General features: G+C 37.5%; 1 protein-coding gene across 1 annotated transcript in view; it reads left to right on the top strand.

Moving 5' to 3' along the window:
- TENM1 (teneurin transmembrane protein 1) overlaps positions 1 to 21046 on the top strand; it is an 840514-nt gene that overhangs the window by 533190 nt on the left and 286278 nt on the right. The window lies entirely within an intron of this gene.

The raw sequence follows: 21046 nt of genomic DNA, 5'->3' as shown, positions 1-21046 counted from the left end.
AAATTCGTGTTTCATGTGCTGTGTTTGTGCCTGTAAAGTCTTCTGGTCCCCCTATCATCCTCATGTCCCTGTGTACAGGGCTGCATCCACCCATCCAAAGTATATGAAATATAAAATACATAAAAGCCGTTGCCTTTACAACAGAAAAAGATGATGATAATTTGCATCTTGAAAACAATTTTTGTCTTCAAATCTATTTTTTTATTTGGAAAAAATACAGGAAGGTGCTTTGAGGAGGTGAGGTAGAAGGTGTTGAATTTTGTGTTGTTATTCCCTATCAGTTGTTTATTATGCAAAATGTTCTGTCATACTCTGCTCTAGTGAATTTTTAAAAAAATATTTTGACAAGTCAATAGTGATTTCTCTCATTGAGGTTGACGATAATTTCTAGCAGTGTGTTAGTATATTTCCAGATCTGCTAGAATCAGAATTTAAGGATTGTTTATTATATTAATATTCCTTTATACTGGAATTCACCAGCCTTTTAAAAATTCAGAGCTGATATGGCAGCACTGTCACCAAGTCCTGCAGTTGGAAATCCTTCAGTCTAAAGAAAAAAGCCGGGTGTGATGGCTCTCTGCCTGGGACAGGTCCCTTCTGTGGATGCCTGGTCTCCTCAGGGAGCGTAGGTTTGCAGCAGAGCAGGGAGCTGCCTGGGATCTGACAGCACTTCACGCCTTTCATTGTGGCAACAAGTAACAAGCTCTGTTTTTGTAACTCTGAGTGGTATTTGGGTCTTACTACTGGGTGTATGTTTATCTTGCTGCAAATAAAAAAAATCCTGTTCTTATACAGTGCATATACAAGAGCTCTTAGTACGCAGTGTATGCTTTTATTATACACTGGTTGGTCATAGACACACTGAAATAAGTTTTTCAGAACTTCCTACTGATTGTCCCAGTTCCTATTGTATTACTAAATACTGTTTTTAACATATAACTTATATATTGTTTTGCTATTTTCAAGTATTATTTCAGTATTTTCTTAACCTTAAAAGTGATAGTTAATCATTTTATTAAAAATAATCACATTTTGACCAGTACACTTTTTTAAATGTGTGTTGAAATGTAGCTAAAATGTTACAATAACTCTCAGTCACTAAGGAAAAGCTGCTGTTAGTATATGCTCTAGACTGCACTGGTGAAATCAGAAAACAATTCAGACTGGAAGGGCCTGTAGGATTCACTTTGGATCCACCAAGACCCTTCACAGAGCTGGTCCCCGGCCAGACTGCCCTGTCAACAGAAGCGTCTAATATCAGTGCAGTGTTACTGACTACTGAAAATAATGATCTAATTGCAGTACTCTTTCTTCTGCTTCTGGAGGAGACAAGCTGAGATATTTTAACAGGATTTGACTACAAGATTAGTCAGCCCTTTTAAAGAATTAAGTTTCCATTTTACATAGTTTGATTTACTTTATTCATTTTACTTTTTTCATCTTCTGTGTTTTTGTAGAAAAAGATTAATAGTCTGAAAGTTTCATCTGGGAGGAGAGAACAGATATCTCACCCATCAAATGCATGTGAAATGAGTTGTATTTGTACTTATATATACACCTACGAATACACACTTGTGTGTAATTATTATTAGGCAAAATCTGTTAGGTACAAGAATTCTGTGATATGCACATGATTTTGACCTTTTCCCTCAGAAAAGACATTTTGACAACATAGTGTGTTAAGAACAAATAAAAATACTTTGCAGACCTTCTTTCACTCCTATTAAAAAATGAAAGAAAATCATTCAGATGGACTATAAATAGTCAGCCTGCCATGAATCACAGAACAGGAAGAGCTTCAGCCTTTTTTCTTACAAACTAAGGGTTAATAGACAACAGATGGGGCCTGCAATATAGGAAGTAGAAAAAAGGAATTTTTTTTTTATCTGTTTAATTATTAATAGTATTTTCAGCTAGCAGGCTGGTAGGCTGAAATTTTCATAAACATTTGGTGTTAGCTTAGTAGTGGGAACAGTGTGAAGTCAATACCAAATGGTTTTAAAACTCTCCCGCACAAGGTCTTTCTCACTCTAAGCGCTTCAGTAGGCATGCTGCTGAATGGAGGCGGGGAGGAAGAGGCGACCTTGCGAGGAAGGACAGACGGAAGGGTTGAGTTCAGCCTTCACTGGCAGCGGCTGGTCTCAGGCCTCCCACGTGTCCATGCGTGGTAGCTTGCAGGAGCCAGGCTGCTCTCGGGTGCGCACAGTGACAGGACAGGAGTCAGTGGTCAGGAGGGAGCATGGGGTAATGCCGGTTAGGAAGGCAGGACAATGAATTCTTCTTGATGAGAGTTGGTAGGGACCTGGGAACGCGTTGCCTGGAGAAGTGGGATCCTAGGAGAGTGTCAAAATTTAGCTGAATAAGGCTGTGGGGAACCTTGCCTAATGTTGAAGTTAGGCCTGCTTTGAGCAGGATGTTGGACCTCCAGAGACCCCTTCCAAACAAAAATGTTTTACTTCTGTATTATTTAGTTTTCATTGATTTTTAATTTTTTTCCTTCCCCCCCCCCAATGCTTGATTTATATATAAAAAGTTGTTCTGGGTGTAGTTTGGTCAGTTTTTGACATCTTTTCTGTAGGAAGTTGTTGGGTTTTTTTTTAATTAGTGTCCAGCTAGCTTAATGTCCAAGGTAGGTGTTTTCATTAGATTATAAACTAACATTCTCTGCGTACATGATTGTTTATCTGTAAGAGTCTTTCTTATTCCATGAAACTTAAATGCATTTAGTAATTTTCTTTAAAAAATAATAAATACTAAATGTGTCCAGTAGCCTTTTGAGTTGGAGCGTTTCTTGCAAATGTCTAAATCCATAAATATCTACAATATCTAAATCCAAATATCTAAATCATCTGTCCTAATCACAGTGCGGATGTAAGGAGCTTGACAGCTGCTGCTTCGTACCAGTGCTCTACTTGAATTGCTGTAAGGAGATTGCTGCCGTAGACAGACTGTGGCTTTGGCTGACCAGCACACCCTGTCACAGGGCTCTGCCTTAACTACAGTAGCGCTTGCACAGCAGTCCGGTCCTGTTTGCTCCATTCGCATGTCACTTAGTGCTGTGTACAGGCCTCTGCACTGGGAGTTAATCTTACCCCACTTTAGAGATTCACTTGATCTAGAAGAAGAATCAGATTAGCGGTGCTAACACCCTTCTATGACCAACCGACATCCAAACACTTCAAATTAGAGATACCTTTTAGTGCAGGTGTCTGTCCATTTGTTCACTGATAATTAAGACTTTTGGATAAAACTGTTCAGTCAGAGTGTCTTGATCCTTGTCATATACTGATTAAACAGCAGTGCTGTGAATGAAAGAAGGGTCATCTAAATCCCAGTATCGTTGCTTTTTTATCCTTTAGCTCATACCAGATACTTGAGTTAAATTTGAGCTGTCGGGCTAGAGTTGAAAGGCCCTGTTGTCTTTTTCCAGTTGGCCTTAACAGTTAGAAAATTTTATGTTTACTGAGTGCACTGAATTAGTTATGCTTTTGTAGAGTAGCTAACACTGTGTATACCTTAATCAAAACACTGAATTGGAAAATGTAACGTAGCTGTTCTTTGTTATTTGGGGAAAAGGATTGTAAGTATTTTTCATGCATTAGGAATGTATGTGTAGTAAGATCGGCGTGAGAATGAAAATGGGAAACAGCATTTGTTGATAAGGATGTGCCTCAGCCTTGCTCTCTTCCCTTCACTAAGGCAGAGGACTAAGAAGAATACAAGAATTAGGAATTATTCGTCTTCTGACTAATATAGGTATGCTATGCAGTCTGAGAATGTCAAAATTTGTTCGAAAACTTAAAAAGAAGGGGAAGTAAATGCAGACAAAGGAAAGAAACAGACTCAAAGACAACCCCGTTGGTGAAAGCTGTGATTATAATTTCAAGGAATCCTTTGATAGGTGCATGAATCTTAGTTGGATGTGTCTGAAGTCTCAGAAGAGGGTTGAAGGAAAGTTTACAAGGCCAACAGTGTTCATATGTTACTAAGTGGAATGTATTAATAAAAAATCGATCCACCCAGCCAGGTTTCAGCCTGGCTTACCAATTCTGTTTCTGCTATTAAGGGATAATATACTGGTAGTTTGCTATTTAAACAGCTGAGTATTTCCAGAGTAATTGAAAAGCCAAGATGAATAATTTTGTAACCAAAATTCTACCAGGTTCTTCCCTTGCCTCCTTTACATTTAAGCTTGACTTATAATTTTTTTTATTAGAGTAGATTACAGTGGAAATTAATATGAGATAGGATACTCAAATTTCTTGTCATTATGGTATTTCTGGGAAAATGACCTTCTTAAACAATGATGCCAAGCTTTATTTTATCTGGTGCTTTGGACAGTCTGATATGTCTGTACCTTGCTTACTGTTTGTGCAATAGGCCTGCAGTTTTTCTCCCACCTTTTGGGTGCTTTTTCTATAACTTAGAAGAGCATGGGTCCTGGAATTTTCCCTTATGTGCTTATAGATAAATTCAGTGCTTAGTAGGGACGGACCTTCTGGAATTCACAGCACTCAGAAGTTCCTTGTAATGTTAATGTATGATATTTATATGCCTAAGTATGTGTGAAATTACTTACCCTGTCGTCAGCACTCAGTACACCATTTGGCTTCATTATGAGTTGGACAAAATCTTTCCTCTCCCACTGCCTATCTATGCTCCCTTGCCCGGCATTTTGGGCTTAGGACTGGGACTCCAGACCAAGCTTCTGGGAGGAAAGTGATGGACGTTAGTGGCTGAAATCTGTCATCAGTTCCTGATAAATCTTCCTTCCTGCTTACGTTACCAGTCAGGTTTTATGTTGAAGGTGTGTAAACACTCTGAGTATGATAGATGCATCTAAACCCCAAAACATTCCTGTTCCCTGTTACCTCTTCTGAGTTTTTCTTTTCGTCAAACTCTTGAAATTGTTGCTTATCTAACTACTGCTGGGAAGCAATCATTAAAATGGCTGGTGTTAGCAATAGTAGTCAGTAGTTGTTTTGACTCCCCCCCCCCCCCCCCCCCCATTTTTTCCAGCCTTCTTGGTTTTATTTTAAATCTTCAGAAAACTACAAAGAAATAATTTTCTTCAGTCTGGCCATGCATTTCAGGGAGTTTAAATAATCAAAAAAGATGACACAGGGTGGCAAGCAGGGAAGCATGCAGAAGTTATCTGCCCTCATCTTTATAGCGTGGTTGTTCTGGGCAGACTACAAAGTTGTTGCTTAATGTAAAAAACAAACAACTCCTCCATCCCAGAATGTAATACGTTTCTGTAAATGTGTTTGCAGTTATAGCAATACTTTCCAGAATCTTTTCCAAGAGAATTAGTGGACATGATAATCATGATACTTATGATGATAAGGTTATTAGAATTTCCTAAGGAAATTGTCTTTGAGTACAAACTGAAGTTGTGGGATGTTAACTTTGTGGGCTTTTATACCTGATGATAGACATACATTGAATAGCATGGAGACAGTTGGAAAAATTGGGACCAGAGGCAGAAGAAAATATTTTGTTCCTTTCTTACACAAACATAATATTTAATTGATTGTAAATATAGTTTTGACTTGGACTTTCACAAATATTTTTCTTGAATGCTAAAAGCAAGGTCTTAACAGCTTGATCAAAGTCCTTGCTTGACTGATTTCTATGTTTTCATCTAGTTTTTGCCTCTAGATTCTTAGCTGGACAGTGTCTTTTTTATTTGGTCTAATTGTTGTATGAAAACAGGTCACGATTTCCTCCTACCTAGATTCACTTATTTATCACAGGCTGATATGATCAACCTCTGGGATTGTGAAAAAGAGACAAATGATCAGGAGGCTTGTCTAGTTCAGAGAGTTTTGTTTTATTAGAGTAGAGCGTGCTAGCATTGCCACAGACCAGGCACAGTGGAGCTTGCCGCAATTTTCAACCATATGAGGATTGTTGGGGGGGACAACAGGGAAGTTTACTGAATTTATTTTGAGTTTTTTAGTCTTATATTTACTCCTTGAAAGATTTGGAAGGTTCTTTTATCATCAGCTAATTGTCAAAAACAAATGAATCTTTGAAAGAATACTGGTATGCATTTAATGAAAGCAGTTGATCTACCATTTTCAGGTGTGCTTCCTTGTTGTTCGTTTTATTTGAAGATTACTTTGTAGTCTTGTTCAAAGACCATCTACTTCGTATCATAAGGTAAATTGCAAAGTGTTTCTCATTTTTATACTGGCACCATAATAAAAATGTGTGTAGCTGTTATGAACCATATACAACAGTACTGAGATTTCTAGTTACCGTTGAGTAAAAGCTCAGTTCAGATATCATGACTGGATAATTTTTATTTGGTGAGTGGTTTTGATTCAATTGGTTAATAAATAGTATATGTCAGGTCTTTCAACCTAATTAGGTGAGCTAGTAATTTATTTTATGGGAAAATATTCTATTCTATTTGCAGAATAGAAATCTCTTCAGCACCTGGAACAGTGGTAGGATGTGGCCTTTGTTTGGATGGTGGATGAATTAGTTCTCTGTGGATCCTCTAATTTGAATCCCAAAATAACCTTTTCAGTAAATGGTTTCTGTTAAAGGTGAGTTTACATCTGGAGAACACAGGCTAGTCCTTAGGCCTCCACTGAGCATACATTTGATGAGAGCGTACAAGTAGTGTGTTTCATCCCCATGTGACAGACTGCACCTGCAGAGAAATCAAGTTCTCTGGTAGCACGTGGGGCAATGCTTCTTTGTTTCTTGCCTGGTTGATCTTGTATAGGAACGTTATTGACTAGTGGCAAAATAGGACTGATAATATCAGATGGGAATCATATGGTCCCAGCACCCGAAGTGCTTATTTTGGCTGTCCTCCTCATTCGTGCTGTACCCCTCGCCGATGACCAAGCAGGTGTGGCTGAAGGAGCAGAGAAGGGTGTCTTCTCCACCAAGGTGCCTGGGACATCCACAGCAGCCAGCACAGCTTTTTCACTTACCTTTTGTGACTTGGCTTCTACTGCATTTCCTTCTAACATCAACCTCTCTAACTGGTTCCTGGTAAGATAATTGCCCATTAAGGCCTGCTGTGTCAAGGCCCTGTAAAATCTGTTGTGTCAATAATCTGCTTTAACTCAGTTAAATATTTACTCATTCTTGCGGATATTACACACTTAGTCAGAATGAGCTGTTCTGTTCTTTTGGGTCACTGGGAAGCTGAAGGTTTGTAAACAGGACTCAGCACAGCAGCCAGTAACATCCTTGGAGTTCAGAATACTGTATTAACAATATGCCAGTTATAGAAAAGTAGTAACTTCTACTTAGGCTTTGACTGCTCTTGGAAGCTGTAGGAAAACTTATAAATGAGGCATTTTAAAAGAACTATTGTATACTTCTTATCAGGTTTTTTTTTCTCCCGCTGCAAAGATAGCCAAATTATGATATTCATAGAAGTACTATAACATGTAAGAGATTTTCCCCTGAAAAAGGTTTTAATTTGTACAAAAACAAAGCTATCATTTTGATCTTTTGAAGACATTTTATACATAGAAAGTAGAGGATTTCTGTTTTGCTTAGCTTACCCCTAGATATGAATTGTCACAACAGTAATCTAAGCATGCTTATGCTTTTTTGTTGGTTATTCATTAACTGTCAGGATACTTTCTGATACATTTGCCCACTACATTTTTATCGGTGTATTTTATTTGCCTTTTATAATCACAGTTATGAGGAATTCAGAGGCTGGAAAATCTTGATGATTTTTTGTTTCTTCACTTAACATTTAATAAGGCCTTTGCAGTTTGTTAAAATTCAACACCGTATTAAAATGTATTATTCCACTGTGTTCCAAGGATCAGTGTCACAAAGATTTAGCAGTTTTCCTCTTCAGGGCTTCCCAGCGTAATCTCACTTTCTTAGTAGAAACAAATCTGATGTGATATTTTCTTTCCAGCAAGCTTTGTCTTTAAAGGCCTGCAGTGTTGTTATTTATCCTATTACTTTTTTTTTTCCCCTCATTGTACTAATCTCTTCCCTCCATCCAAGTTGGCTCCCTGTCTTAGCCTAGGGTTCTTTCTGGCAACATCAAGCAATTGAGTCCTTACGCTTAACAGTGGAGTTCCAGGCAGCTTGCCAACAGTATCCAAACTAATGTTTCTCCATTTCATGGGGCCCGGTACAGAGGAAATGTGGAACCACAGGCGGGCATTTGGTAGCAAATCTGAAGCATAATTTTGGCATCTTCTACATCGTTCTCGAATACGTTTTTACCTTTAAGGAACATTTCCGTCATTGAAACTCACTGCTTTGGTATTCAAACAGATGAGCCTGATGGCACTGTAAGGTGTCTTAGAGTAAGTAGTCACCCATTAGAATTACTGATTAGCTGCACTGAGGCACATATGCTGTAGTACTGAAACAGAGGAAAAATGCCCAGCGTTTCTCTGACCCTGACATGTAGGTGAAAGGAAATGAAATACTAAGTTCTGCCATATGTGTCAAGTGCTCAAAGCACTTCAGCTGGAGGCAGGATGATGACAGAATCCATTGGTGTCCATTGTCATCACAAACTGGCAACGGACCCAGTCTCCATGAATCTAGAGATACTTCCCTTTCCCAGAAAAATCTGGGATACCACTGCTCATTTTCTATTGCTGGTTGGTAGACCATGAGCTCTAGTGAGCTTTTTCCGTTTGTTTGTTTCGGTTTGGGTTGGTTTTTTTTTTAATTCTGTTAGATCGCATTGGACCTAGTCACTAGGCCTGACGTTCTCTGGCTGCCAAGCTCTGACTAGTTGCAAAGATAGCTCTAAGGGTCATCGTTCCTGTGTTAATGATACTGCCTTTTGATTCTAGACAAAATGTGGGTTTTGTTTTGTTTTGTGTGTTTGTTTTTTCTGTATGCAGTCTCAGTTACAAGTACAGGGAGCTGGGATCTAGACTAAATAAATGAGTCCCAGAAAAATGGAGGCCAATAAAGGCACTTACTAAGGTTGATAAACTGGTCAGTCCTTGAGCACAGAGGGAGCGGGAAGCAGAGGCCCACCTGGGATAGTCTGCCTCCTTTTTTACTGCTTGGTCTTGTCAAGTTTCAAGGCATCAACAAATTGATTTGTACAAAAGTGTCAAAGCAATATCTATCTTAACAAAATTAAAGTAGTCGCTGTTGCTATAAGGCACCTGAAAATCCCGGAAAAGAAGTAATTCTTACTGGTCTTCTGCCTGTTCCTGCTACACCTGAATTTCACAATGGATTGTTGAATAAATGGAGACTAATCTCTCTTTTTGTGAAGTTTTTGTGACTGTAGCTTCCCTGCAATTTGCACTCCTGAGCAAAGCTGAACAAGCCGTTCAAGCCCCAAGCTAGTGGGGTAAGTATTGGACAGCTTTTCTTAAATGAAAGAATTCAAATAAAAACGTATTTCCAGTTAAACTGAGTAAGACTGCATTCTTTACAGAAGTAAACATTATTTCTATGCACAGTTTAAACTACAGCTCAGATTGTTATATGATGGGCTATTTCATATTGGTTTAAAATTGGTGGAAAGTGATACCAAAAGTGAATATTCCTGCATACCACCAAAATTTTCTAGTGTACAGCAATCATCCAAATTGAGTAGAATGTAAAATATTGGCAGCTGTCTTGGTCTGTAGGTACATACTTAATATTCTAACTATAATATTGACTTTTTCTTACTTCTCCATAAAGCTTTTTGATCTCTGTTTGAGAATCATTAGTGCATCAGTAGCTAGGCATTGCAGACAGAGCCTGTGCAATGGTTTATACTTGGTTTACTTATGTGAAGCTCATGAGGTATCTGTTGTTCAGTATAAACTGGAATATGCAGATATTTATTTTCTTGTTTGGCATAGGTTTTAGTTCTCAAGTTTGTATCGTATATTTCAGATGCATTTATGTTGGAATTATTTTGATTTAGGTCACAATTTTTTAGTTATTTTGGATGCTGTAATTGTTGAATTTGCACAAGTAACTTCTTTTTGAAGTATGTTTAATGTTTAGATTGTTGCTACAGGCCAATCAAATTGTGTGGTGAAAGATATGGTAATGCAGTCTGTTTTGCAAAATGAAGGTAATTAAATTCACCTCTATTTTTAAGTGTCAATTTAGTGTTACTGCAGTGTCATTTGTAACACCATTCTAGAACTGCTTGATCCAGAAAACATCCTCATGTAAAAATAATTGTGAAATGCCTCCATATATCTGCTTAATTTCATCAGGAGTCTGAAAGAGTTTTAAAGACCCATTTTTTGTCAACTATGAGTGTTATCTGAAAAATAAAACTCTTGAAGTGCTGTCTAGATTGTCTTTTTAGAAACTCTTCTTGGGTTTAGCTGACAAATTATGATAGATAAAATATGATATGTCAACCGGCAACTTTCTTCCCTTCCCTAGGTAGCTAGTGGTTACCCTTACAAAAATCAGCATTTGGTATTGGCTGCCATCCAGTCATGCTTGAAATACTAGGAAATAGAAAATAACTGCCATGGTGCAGTTGAATTATTCTGATGGCTTGTTTTGAATTTGCTGAAGAAAGAGATGAGTCAGAGATTGCTTTGAGGCTGCAGATTTCAAAAACACTAAAATAAACTCAAGTAAAGATGACTTGAAAATGCACAGGCTCTGTTTTCCTTGCACGGTACAGCTGGAGTTCTGTGCCCCAGGGATGCTTTCAGAATCCATTTCAGGTGGCATCTGAAAAACCGCAAGTGATGACTTAAATACACAAAGGTATTGTTTATTGTGTATAAACAAAGCAGTATGTATTAACAGTGAAAATTCTTGCTTTCTGGCCTCATGGTTAAAATAACTGCAAAATACTAGATCAGAAAAGACTTGACCAAGAGTATGTTGTCAAGAAGACTGAATGTTATTTACCTATTTTTGGAATTTGGCGGTGGGTTCATTGGTATGTTCCACAAGTTGAGCTACAACAAGCATTGTTCCTTCCAGACCTATTGTTTGTTTTTATAGATATGTCCAAATGCCTCAAGACAGTAAAGTTCCTGATGAATATATTGAGAACAAAGCCAGTTTCTCTTCAAACTTGGGCATTTGGAAAAGCTGTTCCTGGTAGCCTTGTAAAAACAATTCAGTTGCCTACCACAGGTAGTCTCTGACATTGGAGAGCCCTAGTTACACCAGGGTAGGCAAACTTGTGTGTCTCTACTCAGGAGATTAAACTCATCTCATCTGTGTCAAAGCATTCCAGAACTGTGAGCAGATTTCTTGCTTTCTTTTGTTCCTCTCGTAATTGTGTGCATTTATGAGATACTTGCATTATTTTTCTTTACAATTTACTCACTTTTCCATCCTATTTTATTTGATCAAGCTGAAGATCAAGTTTCAAATGTTGTATTCTTGTAATAACACTTTGTGATGCACAGGATATTGATAATATGAAATATAAGTTGTACAATAAATACTGATTTTTAGAAAAATAACACCAGATTAAAATCTTTAAACAGTAAAATAAACTATATTTAAATGATTTAATTTTTTTAAATCCCTACGATGGATTTAAAATAGAAGATACGAGAAACTTAGTTCTATCATTCAACTGAAATGAACTGAGTAAAAATAATGGAAATTAAGTTTGGTTAAGATTTGCAAATCTAAACCCATTTTCCATCTACATCTTGAATTGTAGGACTTGTTATACCTATGAGCTATGCAGTGATTGTAGACATCCTGCTATTTGCAAGGTTTTGGCTGTTTTGTTAGAATACAAATTCAGGCAATCTGTAGCTTATGTGGGGTAGTTACTTGCACTAGTTAGGCTTTCCTTTGCTGCAAAGCATGAGAGAAAACTAGCTGAGTGGGAATTGTCCATTGAGTACTTTTTCAGTTTTTGGCTACAATTGACATTTCTATCATTCCGTAGGAAAAACCCTTTTATGGTTTTATAAAACATATAAAACACTTTCTGATTTGTTACGAACCAGTATTTCTGTGCCTGGAAGAATCTGTATGACAGGGAAGAATTTTTGATACTATAATGCCATTTACTAATTAGCCCAGACATTTTTTTTTGCATTCTAATTAGCATATCAGATTTAGTACAACAGCTAAGAATGTGATGTTACAGTTGAATTGCATTGAATCTGTTTTGTGTGTTTATTTATGTAAAATTTAGTTTCATAGAAACTGAGCTGAGCACATATATATTCACACACACGCACACAACCCATCATACACTCCTGTACAATAGTCTTCAACACGTACTTAGCTCATATAGGACTTAAGTTTAAAAGTGAGCTTGGGAGGTTGTGCCAGTCTGACAACTGTCAAATGACACAGTTGAAAACTATTGGGTTAAGATTGTTTCAGACCTCTTTAAATTTAATACCAGACTTCAGAGAAATGCTTTGATAACAGGAAAAAAATGGATACATGATGGCTTAAATCTTCTTTCTATAAAATTATATGTTTCTCAGAGGATAGTTGTAATTGAATTATAGAATGCCTTGAGAGTATCCTTGTCGGTGGTTAGAGAAATATGAAGGGAAGCTGTGAGACTCTTTCACAAACCTTAATGTGGAAAAGACACCCTATAATTCAGCTATATGAAGCCCCCAGCAATCATATAATTATACTATGAATGCAGTTTGGGAGGAATGAAGAGCAGCATTTATTTAAAACATTAAGAAAAATTAATTCATTGTACGAGAGATGCTTTTGTATGTGTTATTCAATTAAGTCTTTCTTTTCTGCCCATCTAACATGCTTCCTTCCATCCTTGTCACAATGCAGTTGCCTGTTGGTATAAACCTCCTAATGCGCGGGGAGGAGATCTGCTTTTGGGAGCTGTAGTAGAATCCAAACACAAAAGGGAGGACGGTGCTAAGAGAACTGAGTGATTATTTCTGCCAGAGACAACAGAGTTGGAGTTCTCTGTTTGTCTTTGTAAGGTTTGGTACGGCTAGCTAAAGAGAAAACTGGGAAGTTGATTCTAACTCTCCTCTTGTTTAACACAAGTGAATTACCAGAGAGGCAAGGAGAATTGTTTGTGGACATTCTGTGTTGAAATTCTCTCAAATAATTGTTGCCTGTTCTAGAGCTTTAGCTCAAATAATTTTATTTTCTCAGAAAGGAGTCCGAGAAATATTAATTAACTAAATGAATACAATTTACAAACCAAGAAATGTATTTGGCAACTGGATACCAAGGTGATTGTTAAATTAAAATTAAGATGTCAGTAAGTAAATAAGTAGACAGTATTTACAATTTATATAGGGGCAGCGTTTACTCTTAAGATTTGGAGATAGCTTACAATATTTGCGGAGTTCTTAGTGCAGTTTGAACATCCCTGAAATATCTTATGTATGAACTTTCCCAAGAGCGAGTGACTTAATGAGCTTTGTGTTGCATTGCACCTGTCTTTTCCAAAACCCACGTCTGGGGTTTCTTTAATAGGCACCTGTATGAATCTTGGAATTACAGCATCCAGAAGCTGTAAATAGTGGATGAAGTGATGGAGCCACGCTGCAGAAACAGGAAAAATCTTTTCCTGTTTTATTGGTGGAACTACAGAAGAGCTTTTCAGAGCTCACATAGGAGGATTGTCCTGGTGCTAAGAACAGAAGACCTGAATTCCCTGTCCTTTGCCTGGTCATGAAAAACTTCTTTCTGTAGTCTTGTGCAATAGCAGAATTCTGATGTTATTTCTGGAAGAGATCAAGCTGTGGATTTTGAGTGGAAGGGTTTTTGTTTGGTTTTCAGTTTAACACAGCATTAGGGGGGTTGTTATTCTGTAATACATACAGTATTATGGCTTTACCAAAAGGAGATAGCAAAGATGAAAATATGGACCTAATTTCCAATCTCATAGCCTTACAAACAGTACTAAAGATGTAAGAAAGCAGCTGAGCTAGTGATCTGATTTAGCAGCCCTAACAGCTAACCTGGGTAGAAGGGAAGTCATTGGAAAAAGCAGACAGGACACTGGTAAGCATGCCGCAAGAAATGATACCCATGCAGCTCCAGGAGCTGGGACCACCTCTGTGGTTCTCCTAATGGAAAGCTTTTGAGATTTCTGCAACAGATTTGAATGCATGTGTTAGCCTGAATGCGTTATTGGTTTTGCCATATACAGGCTACCAAATGACATGTTATGTATAACAAAAGGGCTGCAGTCTTTTGAGAATAGGTTTTTTGAGAAAGGAAGAAGGGAAGATTTACAAAAGAACCAGATACCACATGACTTTCAGTAACGTACTGGCTTCCATGGCCTGCCTCTGTTTTCTCTCTGAAAAATTATGGTGAAAGGCTATTTAGTAGCTCAATAGTACATTGATTTTTAAATCAGTTTTCTAATTAGGCTTATTTTTTGGGCAGGGATTGGTGACATTTTAGGGAGAAGCCTAAAGTGCATACTAGCTATGTACCATTGTAGTAATTTCAGATTGCTGGTACAAACCAAGAGAATATGGCAGCTAAAGTGTGGAAATTCACGCAGTCTTCCAGACCCTCGTGTTCTTTTTCAGATAGAAATCTGTATAGAATAGAGCTGGAAGTGTATGGAGTGGACAAAAGGAGTGTTTCATCCTGATATATGCGTATACTTCAGTACTATATAACTACTCCATATGTATATGTGCATTTGGTACAGGCAGTGAAGGTGAAGCATATCAGGAGCGTATCAGAAGTATTTTCAGGATATGCATCTCTGAGTGAGCTTAGAAAAGCAGTACTCACGGTGTGAAGTCACTTGGTGGAAACACCCTGAAGGCTAGTAGTGATGGGGCCATGGTGTAGTATGTATGAGCTGTTGTAGCTGTTAACATGTTGCAATTTTGCCTTATATCCAAACGTGAGTGGCTAATGCCACACAGGGAGAATAAAAGAGGAGAGTAATTGAAGGGCTAGAGCCTACTTAGCCATCGTAGCTAATTTGTACTTCATGGTTAAGAAATTGGAGGCTGCTGAGTAGGAGAGGTCTGAGATGATGCTCTTAAGTGAGCGGTGAGCAGTACTGGAAGGCCAGGGGTGAGACTGGAGCGAAGGGCTGAGCAGAGGCCCTGCCTCTGAAAGAGAGCAAAATAGCTGCATTGAAACTATCCCACACTAATCAGGATATGAATCCTGGGAGTGAAGAGGTAGAGAAAAAACTGAAAATCCCAGAGCGAAATACACGTCTAGATGAAGCAATGTGAAATACATGCTGCTTTAAAGAGCTTTTTTTTTTTTTCAGTGAATAAGGGGTTGGTTTTTGTACAATAACATCTCTGAAGTTTTCATTTGTTGATATATAGTGTTATTTCCAAAGTGATGGTTTTTTGTTTTGTTTGCTTTTTGCCACCTGAATCCTCTGCAGGACACAGATGATGTATGACTGAAGATTTTTAGAGAACTCCTTGACATTATTTTAAAATAATGATAAATGGGTTTAGACTGAAACAATTTTTTTTCTGCAAACTTGAGTGTGACTGCAAAATACACTAAAATTGTTTAGGTTTTGCTGTTTTAGGTTTCCCTCTTCTAAAATACTGGCTGTTCTGTTATCTGTCCATAAAATGTTGAGATGCAGACCTAGATGCCACCTACCAAGATATCTTCTCAGAATCTCTGTACCACTTAGAAGCCAGATTTTTTTTTTTTTTGGGCATTTTAGCATGGGTCAAAGGCCCGTAACATCGAGATGCTACCTTTTACATATGTTTTACGCAAGACGCCCTCTGTAACTCAAATATGGAGCATGGGTGTTGCATTCTGCTCCCAGAATTGCATCTAGGCCATTGATTTCTGTCTGGTTTGTGTCTTAAATACATTATTTATGTGCACTTTAGTCTTATAAATGCTGCAGATGCTTGCACTGTGCACCTGTACCTGGCATGTGTCTTTGCTTACTGGTGTAGTATAAGAAGGGGAAGAGTTCAGGTTTTTGTTACTCTTTGGAAAATAGCTTGAGAGGCTAAGCAAGATTTGATGTTGAGCTAAATACAACTTCTGACTTTGCCATTGGTCTTACTTCTGAGCTTTTGATAGTTGAGTATCGTAATTTCTCTTCTTCCTTTTTTAACTTTAACAGAAAATTCTTTTTGCTGGATTTTTGAATGTATAGATTGTTGGTCAACCTTGCTAATTATGCAGCTTTAGAGGAGAAACTTTTTTTCACCTGCATCTTATTTTAGATTCTATTCTCTACAATATATTTCATGGCTTGAAAATCAGTAGTAAACAAAACAATGCAATAAAGTATTTTCTGTTTCAGGCTATTATGTTTGATAAGCTTCTTTGCCAATCCAGTTTCAATCAGACTCTGCAACATGCACTTCAGTATATTCTTATTTGAACCCTAGAAGCTAGCTTTTTCAGCTTGCCCGAGTGTTTGGTAAATCCACGTTTCACAAAAGAAGACACATGCTGTAGGATATTAAAATGCCTTCCAATGTAGGGCAAAAAACCCCCAACTTTGTTAGCTTACAGTTCTTCAAGGTTTTATTTTTAAGCATTTTTTGATCTGTAAATAATTCATATAAAAATGAAAATGATGCTACATTTTACTGTTTTTAAGGGTATTTCAATCAATGTCTGAAGTCAAATAAGTACTATTCATAGTAAGCTGTTTAGTGAATGTAGATACTAGCCTTCTGGAGCTAAAACATGATCAGCATTTTATCAGAATCTGTGAAAATACCATCTTCAAGTTTTTAAGTGAACGTTTCTGTGAGCTCTTGTTGGTCACATCAGTGGGTTTTGTTTCTGTAGCTGTTTAAATTATTTGCAAACTTTTTGCTTCCCTTCAAACTTTAACTGTTTGGCCAGATATCTCCATGGCTTCTGGATCCCTACTTTATATTTAAACGATGCATTAGTCTCTCTCATTTCTTGGCACTTGTTGTGGGGAGGCAATGGTTCCTCTCACTGGAAATGCCAACGGTTAGGGAAGCCTGTCTTTCATAGTTGTAGATATGATACCTCTAGTTATTATTTAAGCAGTTAAGGTATTTGTATGTGAAGGCTGTTGTTAGTGCTCTTGAGCTAATAAAGCAGACTTTGACAGGAAAGGCAGCACCACTGGATTTGACACAGCAGTGACTTGCTGAAGAAAGAATTTTAAAGCAAACTCATTTTTTTTCTGATTAGTCTGTCAGTAAATGCACATATACTGAAATGCTCTGAGGTGGATAGTAAAGCTAGTGACAATTTGAAATTGCATTTCAGATATATCTGCTCTAGGGTGAAAAGTTTGTACACATTTTCTCTGTATATATTCACACAGAAAGAAATAATTATTTTCCAACAGGCTTTTTTTTGCTGTTTTCCAGTGTGCCTGTACTTTCCTGAATTAGTGAGTTTTCAGATATAAGAGAGTTTAGAGATCCTTTTATTTCTGTTATTCTTGAATGTTTGTGCTTGTTCTGTTTAATCCCAGTGAACTTGTCCTCAATACTTGAGTATGCACGTTGCATATCTATTTTTGAATGTGCAGGTTTGGGCCAAATTTAGATGATGTTTACTCTACTGGAAAGGCTGTTTTGGAGAAGAGGAAATTGTAAGCCTAATGACTTAAATATACAAAGAAAACTTTTTATATTCTAAATTGGCAAACTGTGGTGAGTTCAGATATACTTAAAAGAACTTGGAAAGAGTGAAGTGCTTATTGAAATTACTGTTGTAAGGAAAAAGCCCTAAATTGTTTTGTAAATGTAATTCACCAGAAATTATTTCTTACTCTGAAATCACAGAAGACTCCGGCCTCATTGTGCTCAGGGTTTCTATGGTAAAATGTTACTGCAGTTGACATAATGATGAAGGGAGCTGTTCTGGCCTGTTTTGAAGATGCAGATTTTGAATTCTCAGTAGCAATTAATACAGATCAGCAGTAGCCACAGGCTCTTAAAGGATCAGTGAGAGAGAAATGACTTAGAGTTTCCCTTGTGGTAATATACACAGAAAGGAAAAAAAAAAAAAAGATAGGAATCTTAATGAGGGTTTACATTTGTAATAGATCAGAGAAGCTTCATGAAAAGGATTAACAGCAGAAGGTGCAATATTTGTCATTGTTGCTGCAAAGTTTACTATCAGGCATTTTGCTCACTGAAAACAAAACAACCTGTGGAGGTGATGGTAAACAGTGATGTGACTAATGCAGCTGAATGTATGACTTAAAACCACAGATGATCTGAATGACTTATCAGTCTAAGAGCATAGTGTTGACTGCCCTTAACGGAGGGAGGGAGAAGGGGGGTTAAAGCAGCTCATACATAATTCACTGTAGAAAAATGAATTTGCCAAAGCATTCAGTGTTTATATATAACGTAGCACATGTGATAACAGACTTCTAAGCTGAAGCTGAGCCTCTCAACATTTTTTTGCTCAAGATCCCAAGAGATATTTAATTTACTTTGTTCTTTGTGGATGCTCTAAATGAGAATAAGTATGTGATACACATTCTAGATCTTGGTTTGCAAAAGAGACTGTTCTGAACTATGAACAGAGGATCTGGATGGAAATTTGCCATTGTCTGTTAGAGGTACGTTCTAGACTTCTGTTCCACTTTTTATTTGCTTTTTTGGGGTCTCATGTCTAGTTTATGGCTCAGTGGAAAATTGAACCAGCTTGTTATCATTAATAGTGAACAGTCCAACAGATCAGTAATCCAGAATCCTCACTTGATAGCAGCAGATAAGACATCCACCTAGGGTTCAAAACCTGAAGGATATTTACTTTAATAATAATTTTCATTGTCCATTTCTGAATCTGTATTACTTTTACTATAAACAGTGTAAGTATAGTATTACAGGAGAAGGCTTAGCATTGATTGTATGCCACATCACTCAGAATATTTAATGATTCGTTTTGTACTTTAATTTTTTAATACACCTTGATATTTTTATTTTGTGTTATTTTCCATTGTCAGGATACGAGAGCAGCAACATTCATGAAATTGTCTATGGTAATAGTAAGGTCTTTCTCTTGAGTAAATGCATTTTATTTAGAGCCCAGTTGTGTGTATGAATGCATTGCCTGGCATTCGTCAACAATGAAATTAATCTGAATCTACTAATAGCTTCCGTCTCCTCCAAATTTAATATGTAACTCATCCATAAAAGTATTTCTGTTGTCAGAAACATCTGCTCTTGTAAGCATAAACCAGAAAATATATCCATATGTTGCTTTTATCTTAATAATAAAGTTTTGGGTTATGGGTTTTTTTCTGAAATGCATGGAGGTAACAAATACTTTGAGAAACACCCAAACAGAAAATGTAACATGAAGATGTATTCTAATGTCAGCAACAAAGATGTAAATCTAAAATGGTTGTGTGTCCACTGAAAACAGAGTGGATCCATTTCTGGGCTTATGTTTAGCATCCACAGTAACTCAATTGAAACAGATTGTATAAACATAGAAAGTGAAGATGAGAGCATTATCATATCCATAGAAAACTTTTGGTATGGGTGGAAGCTAATTCTGTGAATGAAATGGATCCAGTTTGTATGATATTTTTTCTTTTAAAAAGAAAAAAAAGTAACTTACTTTAGTTTCTGCTGTAGCCTTCATGCATTAAAGACCTGAAAGAACTTAAAGAAAGAGCAACAAATTCAGCATTTTTTCCTTCCTTTGAAATACACAATTTGGTATTTTAAGTGCAGATAAAAGACACTAGTTTTTTCTTTTTCTTTCTTTTGGCAAAATAGGCTGACTTGGCAGCTAGAGAGATGAGATTAAATGTATTCATGGTTGCATAATTAACATTTTTTAAAAAATATAAGAATATTCTCAAGTATTCTGTTACATTATACTCCAAACTAGGTAAAAAAATGACTGTCTGCCTCTTGCCCTCCTTGTAGTCCAAAGAGCAAAGGCCAAGATCATGAGCTTAGAAAAGTAACTACTTCTTCATAGAAAGGTAAAATTAAATTATTTGATGCCTAATTCAGTAGGTGCTGACTTTTCTGGTAGCGGTGCTCTTCCTGGAAGGTTTCCCACCCTGTCTGAAATTAGACTGGCTTTAAGTGATTTATACCAAATACAGTATATTGCTAAGTGATGAGATTAAGAGAACTAGAAACATCACTTCTAAGTAGTTCCCTCTGGGAATGAGAAATCCTGAGGAATGCAGGAACTGTGAACTGTATTGGCCAAGCATCAATGCCTCTGGTTGAAATTTGCTATCAGTTGTAGGACTGATGTTTGCATATTCTTCAGTGTTTCATCTTTGCCTAAGTCTGGGTTCAGATTCAGTCTCTAGTTCTGATTTCAGCTAAACATTACAAAATTGTGGGATTTGGGATGTCTTTATGCTTACATGAGATAAATACAACTTTGGCTTCAATGCCTTTTGTCTGTTGCTGTTGCTTGAGTCTATGATGTTGTGAATACAAACGGAGAGACTGTATCTTTGTCAGTCGTCGTGGTTTAAGCCCAGCCAGCAACTAAGCACCACGCAGCTGCTTGCTCACTCCTTCCCTACCTAGGGAGGAGAATCGGAAGAAACAGGTAAAACCTCGTGGGCTGAGAGAAGGACAGTTTAATAGGACAACACAAGGAGAGAAGAAATATTAACAACAATAATACTAATAAAAGAATGTATAAAGCGAGTGATGCACAATGCAATTGCTTACCACCCAGAACTTGATGCCCAGCCTGTTCCTGAGCCGCAATCCCTCCTCCCCTCCCCGCCAGCTCCCTCAGTTCTATACTGAGCACAATGTCATATGGTATGGAATATCCCCTTGGCTAGTTCGGGTCAGCTGTCCTGGCTGTGCCCCCTCCCAGCTTCTTGTGAAAATTAACTCTATCCCAGCCAAACCCAGGACATCAGTCCTCTGAGGAGAGGTTTGCAGTGCTGAGATTGCTTTTTGCGTCCTTACTTTCTGTATGGGCCTTCAAAAAGGACTTAAGTGACTTCAGTACAGTTCTTTGGATCCTTGCCATCTCTCTGATCCACAATGCGAAATACTGTAGGGAAGTCTAGGGGTATGGGAACAGATGTCTGCTTACCATTCATCACTGGAGAGAGATTTGTGCATCAGAGTGTCCTGGTTTCGGCTGGGACAGAGTTAACTTTCTTTTTAGTAGCTGGTACAGTGCTGTGTTTTGGATTTAGTGTGAGAATGATGTTGAT

Source organism: Gymnogyps californianus, chromosome 9, assembly GCF_018139145.2.
Source record: "Gymnogyps californianus isolate 813 chromosome 9, ASM1813914v2, whole genome shotgun sequence".
NCBI lineage: Eukaryota > Metazoa > Chordata > Aves > Accipitriformes > Cathartidae > Gymnogyps > Gymnogyps californianus.
This window is presented reverse-complemented; position numbering and strand designations above follow the sequence as displayed.